Below are 11,775 nucleotides of genomic sequence, written 5' to 3' on the forward strand. Positions count from 1 at the left end.
ATAATGATGTCATCCTCTAAAGTCTTTGAACATTCCATCCTTGCCTACAATAATGATGTCATCCTCTAAAGCCTTTAAACAATCCATCCTTGCCTACAGTAATGATGTCATCCTCTAAAGCCTTTAAACAATCCATCCTTGCCTACAGTAATGATGTCATCCTCTAAAGTCTTTAAAACATTCCATCCTTGCCAACAATAATGTCGTCATCCTCTAATCTTTAAAACATTCCATCCCATCCGTCAGTAATGATGTCATCCTCTAAAGTCTTTAAACATTCCATCCTTGCCTACAATAATGATGTCATTCTCTAAAGTCTTTAAAACATTCCATCCTTGCCTACAATAATGATGTCATTCTCTAAAGTCTTTAAAACATTCCATCCTTGCCTTCAATAATGATGTCATCCTCTAAAGTCATTAAAACATTCCATCCTTGCCTACAATAATGATGTCATCCTCTAGAGTCTTTAAAACATTCCATCCTTGCCTTCAATAATGATGTCATCTTCTAATCTTTAAAATATTCCATCCCATCCATCAGTAATGATGTCATCCTCTAAAGTATTTAAAACATTCCATCCTTGCCAACAATAATGATGTCATCCTCTAATCTTAAAAACATTCCATCCCATCCGTCAGTAATGATGTCATCCTCTAAAGTCTTTAAACATTCCATCCTTGCCTACAATAATGCTGTCATCCTCTAAAGTCTTTAAAACATTCCATCCTTGCCTACAATAATGATGTCATCCTCTAAAGTCATTAAAACATTCCATCCTTGCCTTCAATAATGATGTCATCCTCTATAGCCTTTAAAACATTCCATCCTTGCCAACAATAATGTCATCCTCTAAAGTCTTTAAAACATTCCATCCTTGCCAACAATAATGATGTCATCCTCTAAAGTCATTAAAACATTCCATCCTTGCCAACAATAATGATGTCATCCTCGAAAGCCTTTAAAACATTCCAGCCTTGCCTACAATAATGATGTCATCCTCTAAAACCTTTAAAACATTCCAGCCTTGCCTACAATAATGATGTCATCCACTAAAGCCTTTAAAACATTCCAGCCTTGCCAACAATATTGATGTCCCTCCTGTCCTCCCCCTGGTCTCTCCGTCCCTCCTGTCCTCCCCCTGGTCTCTCTGTCCTCCTGTCCTCCCACTGGTCTCTCTGTCCTCCTGTCCTCCCACTGGTCTCTCTGTCCTCCTGTCCTCCCACTGGTCTCCCCGTCCCTCCTGTCCTCCCCCTGGTCTCTCTGTCCTCCTGTCCTCCCCCTGGTCTCTCTGTCCTCCTGTCCTCCCACTGGTCTCTCTGTCCTCCTGTCCTCCCACTGGTCTCTCTGTCCTCCTGTCCTCCCACTGGTCTCCCCGTCCCTCCTGTCCTCCCCCCGGTCTATCCGTCCCTCTTGTCATCCCCCTGGTCTCTCTGTCCCTCCTGTCCTCCCCCTGGTCTCTCTGTCCTCCTGTCCTCCCACTGGTCTCTCTGTCCTCCTGTCCTCCCCCCGGTCTCTCCGTCCCTCTTGTCCTCCCCCCGGTCTCTCTGTCCCTCCTGTCCTCCCCCTGGTCTCTCTGTCCTCCTGTCCTCCCCCTGGTCTCTCTGTCCCTCCTGTCCTCCCCCTGGTCTCTCTGTCCGCCCGGCCTTCCCCAGGTGTCTCTGTCCTCCTGTGCGAACCCTGGTCTGTCTGTCCCTCCTGTCCTCCCCCTGGTCTCTCTGTCCCTCCTGTCCTCCCCCTGGTCTCTCTGTCCCTCCTGTCCTACCCCTGGTCTCTCTGTCCACCTGTCCTTCCCTGGTCTCTCTGTCCTCCTGTCCTCCCCCCGGTCTCTCGGTCCCTCCTGTCCTCCCCCTGGTCTCTCTGTCCCTCCTGTCCTCCCCCTGGTCTCTCTGTCCTCCTGTCCTCCCACTGGTCTCTCTGTCCTCCTGTCCTCCCACTGGTCTCTCTGTCCCTCCTGTCCTCCCCCTGGTCTCTCTGTCCCTCCTGTCCTCCCCCTGGTCTCTCTGTCCCTCCTGTCCTCCCCCTGGTCTCTCTGTCCCTCCTGTCCTTCCCCTGGTCTCTCTGTCCTCCTGTCCTTCCCCTGGTCTCTCTGTCCTCCTGTCCTCCCCCTGGTCTCTCTGTCCCTCCTGTCCTCCCCCTGGTCTCTCTGTCCCTCCTGTCCTCCCCCTGGTCTCTCTGTCCTCCTGTCCTCCCACTGGTCTCTCTGTCCGCCTGTCCACCCACAGGTCTCTCTGTCACTCCTGTCCTACCCCTGGTCTCTCTGTCCCTCCTGTCCTCCCCCTGGTCTCTCTGTCCCTCCTGTCCTCCCCCTGGTCTCTCTGTCCCTCCTGTCCTTCCCCTGGTCTCTCTGTCCTCCTGTCCTTCCCCTGGTCTCTCTGTCCTCCTGTCCTCCCCCTGGTCTCTCTGTCCCTCCTGTCCTCCCCCTGGTCTCTCTGTCCCTCCTGTCCTTCCCCTGGTCTCTCTGTCCCTCCTGTCCTCCCCCCGGTCTCTCCGTCCCTCCTGTCCTTCCCCTGGTTCTGTCTGTCCTCCTGTCCTTCCAGAAGGACAGGTTAGGGGGGCGGGGTTTGAATAAAGATAGATCTGGTTCTATGAACTGATGTCAGAGTTATTTATAGAAATACAGAGAGGATTATTCTAGAAGAACCTAATAACAGAAGAACGTGAGTATTGATCAGACTGAGCCTGCAACAGCAAACAGAGCCATCATGGCGGTGAGTGATGACATCACAGCGACCTCTGTAAACACCGCCATGAGCTGTTTATGTGTGGGCGGGTCTGAAAGAAATACGGAGACAGAGACCTGATACAGATGTAGTCTAGAGAAAACAGAGACCTGATAAAGATCTAGTGATGATGGCGCTGCCACAGAGCTCCGCCCCCTCCATGTCTGTACTTTATTAACCCCACAGTGATGATGGCACTGTCACGGCGTGTGATTTGGAGTCTGTTAGAGAGACACGGTGGATAGAGGAGGAAGTGACACTAAGCGTAAATTGGTGCACATGCTCAGTGGGCTCTACAGTAAGGCGTCAGGTGGATTTACGGCTGCAGAGAGAGAGAGGTGAATTAGAGCTTCATGTTCAGAGTCAGGGTGAGTAATGAGCTCAGAGCACAGAAGGAAAAATAGATAGATAGATAAACTTTATTGTCCCATTCAGGAAATTTGTCTTAGACAGCGGTGCTACTGGCTAAGGGCACGATATACATAAAAAAAAAAAAACACCAGACAACATAAACAGTTACATTTGCAAAAGGTGGGCGACAAACATGGTCAGTAGTAATTACACTAGAAAATTAAAGTGCAGTGTTCATTCTAATAATCAGTGAGAATAGTAAAAACAAGTTAAAATGGTTGAATAATGACGAGAATAAAAACATGGATAAAAAGAATGAGTAAAACATGGATAAAGAGGAATAGTAATATCAGATAAAAGACTGGTGGCCATAGATAAGCTGAAAAATATACAAAAGCACTAAAGGTGTTTTAGACAGCAGCTCAGATAGTCGGGTTAAAGAAACCTCAGCTTTAGTTAGACCGATCAGGTTAGATGGCCTTTAAAACAACCAGCTGATCAGGACGGAGGACATCACAACTGTCTGACACAGATCTGAGGCCGAGGTCCGTCCAGAGCTTGTTTTAGTCCCTGGATTAAGGACTAAAGCCCAAAGACATTCATAAGACACGTTCAAAGACTAGGACTAGATGAAACAACGGTCACTAGACAAGAACGTCTGAATCATTTAAACTCAGGATCGATGTAACAGAAGCTCTGAAATAAAACCGTCTGAAACTGATGGCTGACTCAGATTAAACTCTCAGACTGTGTGCTAATCTGATGTTTACCTACAGACGGCTAATCTGGATTAATCTGATTAACGGACACAGCTCATCACTTCATTAGGGTCAGAAAGGGACACGTCTGAGGGAAACCCTCCTCACCAGGTCAACCCAACAATGGCCAACTGTGGCCAACAATAGCCAACTGTGGCCAACAACGACTGACTGTGGCCAACAATGACCGACTGTGGCCAACAATAACCAATTTTGGCCAACAATGACCAGCTGTGGCCAACAATGACCGCCTGTGGCCAACAATGACCAACTGTGGCCAACAACGACCGACTGTGGCCAACAATGACCGACTGTGGCCAACAATGACCGACTATGGCCAACAACGGCCAACTGTGGCCAACAATGACCGACTGTGGCCAACAATAACCAACTCTGGCCAACAACGACCGACTGTGGCCAACAATGACCGACTGTGGCCAACAATGAACGACTGTAGCCAACAACGACCGACTATGGCCAACAATGACCGACTATGGCCAACAATGACCGACTGTGGCCAACAACAACCGACTGTGGCCAACAATGACCGACTATGGCCAACAATGAACGACTGTAGCCAACAACGACCGACTATGGCCAACAATGACCAACTGTGGCCAACAACGACCGACTGTGGCCAACAATGACCGACTGTGGCCAACAATGACCAACTATGGCCAACAACGGCCAACTGTGGCCAACAATGACCAACTGTGGCCAACAATGACCGACTGTGGCCAACAACGGCCAACTGTGGCCAACAATGACCGACTGTGGCCAACAATAACCAACTCTGGCCAACAACGACTGACTGTGGCCAACAATGACCGACTGTGGCCAACAATGAACGACTGTAGCCAACAACGACCGACTATGGCCAACAATGACCGACTGTGGCCAACAATGACCGACTGTGGCCAACAACAACCGACTGTGGCCAACAATGACCGACTATGGCCAACAATGAACGACTGTAGCCAACAACGACCGACTATGGCCAACAATGACCAACTGTGGCCAACAACGACCGACTGTGGCCAACAATGACCGACTGTGGCCAACAATGACCGACTATGGCCAACAACGGCCAACTGTGGCCAACAATGACCAACTGTGGCCAACAATGACCGACTGTGGCCAACAACGGCCAACTGTGGCCAACAATGACCGACTGTGGCCAACAATGACCAACTCTGGCCAACAACGACTGACTGTGGCCAACAATGAACGACTATGGCCAACAATGGCCAACTCTGGCTAACAATGTCCAACTGTGGCCAACGATGACCGACTGTGGCCAACAATGGCCAACTCTGGCCAACAATGACCGACTATGGCCAACAACGGCCAACTGTGGCCAACAATGACCAACTGTGGCCAACAATGACCGACTGTGGCCAACAATGTCCGACTGTGGCCAACAATGGCCAACTGTGGCCAACAATGACCGACTGTGGCCAACAATGGCCAACTCTGGCCAACAATGGCCGACTGTGGCCAACAACGACCGACTGTGGCCAACAGCGACCGACTGTGGCCAACAATAACCAACTCTGGCCAACAATGGCAAACATGGAGGGAAAAGGATCCCAACATCCAAAGCTTCACCAACATTCCATCCTCTGCCTTTGATGCCATCCTTTAAAGATGATATCATCCTTTGAAGATGATGTCATCAAAACTCATAAACATTCCATCCTTAAAACCCGCCCCACCCCTACCTCTACTGTTCCAGTCTGTCAACAGACCCAGACTTGGGTACAGAATCCTGTTACTGATGTGAAAGCAGACCAGTTGGGTAGAGGGAAGGCAGGGACAGTCATGCCTAGGCTGGAATGAACCAACCACTCCTACCATGAAAACTCCCTGAGAGTGTTAGTAGCAGAGGTCACAGAGAGGCGTCCATGTTTGAACGGGGACAGACATGATAGGTCACCAGATCTATATCTGAGCGTGTCTCTGCATGTTTCTGATTATCTCACATTCCTTCAGGCATGCTTTGCTTTCATGTCCATCTCCACTGATTACTGACGGATTAAAGACTGACTGGCCCTCTTCATCACTGGTCCTGGTTTTAAACAGTCCTCTATCTTCATTAACATTCTCCTCTCTCTTTTTCTCTGTGCTCCCTCACTTTGACCATTTGTCTGACCTCTGACCTCCTGCTGCTCCTCTTAGACTCCCTGGAAAGGAGGAGGAGGAGGAGGACATGATGTTTAAAGAACGATGTAGAAACAGCCACACAAACCAAGTTTTTATCTTAAATCAAAGCTTCATTGTGATTGGCTGTAGCCCTAGTATGAGCTGAGTCATAGACCAATAGGAGAGCTGCTAACAGGACAAACAGCTTCCTGACACGCTCTGAGAAAGAACAGGTCATGTGATGTAATGGTCATCAAGCCCCTCTCACTGTCCCTCATTGTTAATTTACCCAGAGTTCACACACAGTTCAGTCACAGGAGGTAAAAGGCAAAAGTAGACATCTACCTGAGGCCTCAGGCTCCAAGGGGCCTCCAGGCGTCAATAACATGTCAGGTAAACCTCGGGCATGTATCCAGAAACCTTTTCATTGACTCAGATGAATATTGATAATGGAAATAAAGAGCCCAGAGTCCACGAGACAGTATCAGAGTCTCAATGTCCTTCTACCAGCGGACGAAAATGTTCACCATTCATTATCTATTACCATTAGAAAACACAAACAATCTGTAAAGCCTTTAGAACATTCCATCCTGCCTCCAACATCATGTCATCTAAAGCGTTTAGAACATTCCATCCTGCCTCCAACATGATGTCATCTAAAGCCTTTAGAACATTCCATCCTGCCTCCAACATGATGTCATCTAAAACCTTTAGAACATTCCATCCTGCTTCCAACATGATGTCATCTAAAACCTTTAGAACATTCCATCCTGCCTCCAACATGATGTCATCTAAAACCTTTAGAACATTCCATCCTGCCTCCAACATGATGTCATCTAAAACCTTTAGAACATTCCATCCTGCCTCCAACATGATGTCATCTAAAGCCTTTAGAACATTCCATCCTGCCTCCAACATGATGTCATCTAAAGCCTTTGGAACATTCCATCCTGCCTCCAACATGATGTCATCTAAAGCCTTTAGAACATTCCATCCTGCCTCCAACATGATGTCATCTAAAGCCTTTAGAACATTCCATCCTGCCTCCAACATGATGTCATCTAAAACCTTTAGAACATTCCATCCTGCCTCCAACATGATGTCATCTAAAACCTTTAGAACATTCCATCCTGCTTCCAACATGATGTCATCTAAAACCTTTAGAACATTCCATCCTGCCTCCAACATGATGTCATCTAAAGCCTTTAGAACATTCCATCCTGCCTCCAACATGATGTCATCTAAAACCTTTAGAACATTCCATCCTGCCTCCAACATCATGTCATCTAAAAGCCTTTAGAGCATTCCATCCTTGCCTCCAAACATGATGTGTTCATTAAAAGCCTTTAGAACATTCCATCCTGCCTCCAACATGATGTCATCTAAAACCTTTAGAACATTCCATCCTGCCTCCAACATCATGTCATCTAAAAGCCTTTAGAGCATTCCATCCTTGCCTCCAAACATGATGTGTTCATTAAAAGCCTTTAGAACATTCCATCCTGCTTCCAACATGATGTCATCTAAAACCTTTAGAACATTCCATCCTGCCTCCAACATGATGTCATCTAAAACCTTTAGAACATTCCATCCTGCCTCCAACATGATGTCATCTAAAGCCTTTAGAACATTCCATCCTGCCTCCAACATGATGTCATCTAAAGCCTTTAGAACATTCCATCCTGCCTCCAACATGATGTCATCTAAAGCCTTTAGAACATTCCATCCTGCCTCCAACATGATGTCATCTAAAGCCTTTAGAACATTCCATCCTGCCTCCAACATGATGTCATCTAAAACCTTTAGAACATTCCATCCTGCTTCCAACATGATGTCATCTAAAACCTTTAGAACATTCCATCCTGCCTACAACATGATGTCATCTAAAACCTTTAGAACATTCCATCCTGCCTACAACATGATGTCATCTAAAACCTTTAGAACATTCCATCCTGCCTCCAACATGATGTCATCTAAAACCTTTAGAACATTCCATCCTGCCTCCAACATGATGTCATCTAAAACCTTTAGAACATTCCATCCTGCCTCCAACATGATGTCATCTAAAACCTTTAGAACATTCCATCCTGCCTCCAACATGATGTCATCTAAAACCTTTAGAACATTCCATCCTGCTTCCAACATGATGTCATCTAAAACCTTTAGAACATTCCATCCTGCCTCCAACATGATGTCATCTAAAGCCTTTAGAACATTCCATCCTGCCTCCAACATCATGTCATCTAAAGCCTTTAGAACATTCCATCCTGCCTCCAACATGATGTCATCTAAAGCCTTTAGAACATTCCATCCTGCCTCCAACATGATGTCATCTAAAACCTTTAGAACATTCCATCCTGCCTCCAATATGATGTCATCTAAAAGCCTTTAGAGCATTCCATCCTTGCCTCCAAACATGATGTGTTCATTAAAAGCCTTTAGAACATTCCATCCTTGCCTCCAAACATGATGTCATCCTCTTAAGCCTTTAGGACATTCCATCCTTGCCTTAAATGATGATGAGTCGATATTTTATTGTCAGTGATAATCTTTACCCCTAAACAATCATGGCGGTGACCTGGAGAGGTCTGGTCCAGACCAGATGACCCCAATGACCCCTCAGAGAGACCAGTGTTGGGTCTGGGTCTCGGAGAGAGCAGGGAGGAGGAGGATGCAGATTCAGTACGAGGACAGCGGCCCCTGAGTGAATCTCTGCTGTGCTCTGGAGCCTGTAATGACCTCAGCTAATGAATATGCCTTTAACGTGCTAATGAAGCACGCTGAGTCTGTCAGCAGGTTAATGATGTCATCCATCAGACAGGTTGGTCAGAGGGCGAGAGAGGGAGGGAGAGAGAGAGAGAGAGAGAGAGAGCATCCAAACATTTATCAACTGTCTGGTTAATCCTGAAAACAAAATCAATAGAGACATCACAAACATCCCATAATAACAGGAGAAAAGAAGAAGGGCTTTAATTTTGGTACTTCCTGTCCAGACGCTGCCTTGCAGTCGATCTCTGGTTAAGGGGTCACAGAAAAGAGGTCATCAGCTGACCTTTGACACTGCCTGCAGGTTATTATGTCACTAAAAGGACTCTTAGGTATACCGGCATATGTAAATTATATGAGTGTGAGTGTGAGTGTGTGTGTGTGTGTGTGTGTGTGTGAGAGTGGGGGGGGCACAGACACAGGTGTCGTTCTACTACAATCACTGAGACACATTCAATGGCCTCAGCTGATCCTCATGTCAATAACTGTGAGACTACTAGCCTAACTGTGGGACTACTAGCCTAACTGTGGGACTACTAGCCTAACTGTGAGACTACTAGCCTAACTGTGAGACTACTAGCCTAACTGTGAGACTAGCCTAACTGTGAGACTACTAGCCTAACTGTGGGACTACTAGCCTAACTGTGAGACTACTAGCCTAACTGTGGGACTACTAGCCTAACTGTGAGACTACTAGCCTAACTGTGAGACTACTAGCCTAACTGTGAGACTACTAGCCTAACTGTGAGACTAGCCTAACTGTGAGACTACTAGCCTAACTGTGAGACTACTAGCCTAACTGTGGGACTACTAGCCTAACTGTGAGACTACTAGCCTAACTGTGGGACTACTAGCCTAACTGTGAGACTACTAGCCTAACTGTGAGACTACTAGCCTAACTGTGAGACTAGCCTAACTGTGAGACTACTAGCCTAACTGTGAGACTACTAACCTAACTGTGAGACTAGCCTAACTGTGAGACTAGCTTAACTGTGAGACTACTAGCCTAACTGTGAGACTACTAACCTAACTGTGAGACTACTAGCCTAACTGTGAGACTACTAGCCTAACTGTGAGACTAGCCTAACTGTGAGACTACTAGCCTAACTGTGAGACTACTAGCCTAACTGTGAGACTAGCCTAACTGTGAGACTAGCTTAACTGTGAGACTACTAGCCTAACTGTGAGACTACTAACCTAACTGTGAGACTACTAGCCTAACTGTGAGACTACTAGCCTAACTGTGAGACTACTAGCCTAACTGTGAGACTAGCCTAACTGTGAGACTACTAGCCTAACTGTGAGACTAGCCTAACTGTGAGACTACTAGCCTGTGAGACTAGCCTAACTGTGAGACTACTAACCTAACTGTGAGACTACTAGCCTAACTGTGAGACTACTAACCTAACTGTGAGACTACTAGCCTAACTGTGAGACTACTAACCTAACTGTGAGACTACTAACCTAACTGTGAGACTAACCTAACTGTGAGACTACTAACCTAACTGTGAGACTAGCCTAACTGTGAGACTACTAGCCTAACTGTGAGACTACTAACCTAACTGTGAGACTACTAGCCTAACTGTGAGACTACTAGCCTAACTGTGAGACTACTAACCTAACTGTGAGACTACTAGCCTAACTGTGAGACTACTAACCTAACTGTGAGACTACTAGCCTAACTGTGAGACTACTAACCTAACTGTGAGACTACTAGCCTAACTGTGAGACTAGCCTAACTGTGAGACTACTAGCCTAACTGTGAGACTAGCCTAACTGTGAGACTACTAGCCTAACTGTGAGACTACTAACCTAACTGTGAGACTACTAGCCTAACTGTGAGACTAGCCTAACTGTGAGACTACTAACCTAACTGTGAGACTACTAGCCTAACTGTGAGACTACTAACCTAACTGTGAGACTACTAGCCTAACTGTGAGACTACTTGCCTAACTGTGAGACTACTAGCCTAACTGTGAGACTACTAGCCTAACTGTGAGACTAGCCTAACTGTGAGACTACTAGCCTGTGAGACTAGCCTAACTGTGAGACTACTAACCTAACTGTGAGACTAGCCTAACTGTGAGACTACTAGCCTAACTGTGAGACTACTTGCCTAACTGTGAGACTAGCCTAACTGTGAGACTACTAGCCTAACTGTGAGACTACTTGCCTAACTGTGAGACTACTAGCCTAACTGTGAGACTACTAACCTAACTGTGAGACTAGCCTAACTGTGAGACTACTAGCCTGTGAGACTAGCCTAACTGTGAGACTACTAACCTAACTGTGAGACTAGCCTAACTGTGAGACTACTAGCCTAACTGTGAGACTAGCCTAACTGTGAGACTACTAACCTAACTGTGAGACTACTAACCTAACTGTGAGACTACTAGCCTAACTGTGAGACTACTAACCTAACTGTGAGACTACTAGCCTAACTGTGAGACTACTAGCCTAACTGTGAGACTACTAACCTAACTGTGAGACTAGCCTAACTGTGAGACTACTAGCCTAACTGTGAGACTAGCCTAACTGTGAGACTACTAACCTAACTGTGAGACTACTAACCTAACTGTGAGACTACTAGCCTAACTGTGAGACTACTAACCTAACTGTGAGACTACTAGCCTAACTGTGAGACTACTAGCCTAACTGTGAGACTACTAACCTAACTGTGAGACTACTAGCCTAACTGTGAGACTACTAACCTAACTGTGAGACTACTAGCCTAACTGTGAGACTACTAACCTAACTGTGAGACTACTAACCTAACTGTGAGACTACTAACCTAACTGTGAGACTAACCTAACTGTGAGACTACTAACCTAACTGTGAGACTAGCCTAACTGTGAGACTACTAGCCTAACTGTGAGAGTACTAACCTAACTGTGAGACTACTAGCCTAACTGTGAGACTACTAGCCTAACTGTGAGACTACTAGCCTGTGAGACTACTAGCCTAACTGTGAGACTACTAACCTAACTGTGAGACTACTAGCCTAACTGTGAGACTACTAACCTAACTGTGAGACT

The sequence above is a fragment of the Cheilinus undulatus genome, linkage group 18 (genome assembly GCF_018320785.1).
Source record: "Cheilinus undulatus linkage group 18, ASM1832078v1, whole genome shotgun sequence".
Lineage (NCBI taxonomy): Eukaryota > Metazoa > Chordata > Actinopteri > Labriformes > Labridae > Cheilinus > Cheilinus undulatus.